The sequence below is a fragment of the Triticum aestivum genome, chromosome 1B (genome assembly GCF_018294505.1).
Source record: "Triticum aestivum cultivar Chinese Spring chromosome 1B, IWGSC CS RefSeq v2.1, whole genome shotgun sequence".
NCBI lineage: Eukaryota > Viridiplantae > Streptophyta > Magnoliopsida > Poales > Poaceae > Triticum > Triticum aestivum.
Window position 1 is genome coordinate 325,543,430 of NC_057795.1, and position 727 is coordinate 325,544,156.

A 727-nucleotide genomic window follows, 5' to 3' on the forward strand; every position below is an offset into this window, starting at 1 on the left:
GAGATGATGGCTCGGGGGAGTGAGAATCATCATCGACAGATAGGTGACAACAGTCGAGATTAAGAGTCCTGGCGCACCACTAAGCACACCAACAAGATGCGAGGACCTGTGTGCGGCAGCCATCCTTGGTGGGGAGAAGGGAGATGATCTCCCCAAGGATGGCGTCCGGGAGATCGCTGATGCGGTCCATCGGAGATTCTACGGGTTCCTCAGATGGAGGGGGGAGCGTGACCGCTTTTGGCCGTGCTGCCGGCTGCAAGATCTAAAACCGACGGTGCCGCTGGCTGGAGCCTCATTTGTGTACATACCAATCTGAAAAAATGGCAGAAACATACATGTAGGACATTCAAAATCAATTCTCAAGATCTAGAAGAAAAAAGGCACAAACATATATGTAGGACATTGAAAATCATTTCGCAAGATCTGGCCATGAATTATTAGCACGCACACTAACCCTAGTCGGATTATTAGCAAAATATCATTTGTACAGAACAAACAATTAATCACTAACCCTATACAGATACCATTCAAACAATCAATACACTACATGCATCTAGCGGATCTTAATTACTCTAATTTCATGGACTGAGAGAACATAACCATAGGATTCGTATTGCAAAAAAATTAGAGGGGGTGGGGGAGAGAAAACACATGATATGTTTGCCGCACAAATGGGTATAGATGACTAACCGGTTTTCCGTCGGAGTCATAGTCGTTGCTGGAGTTG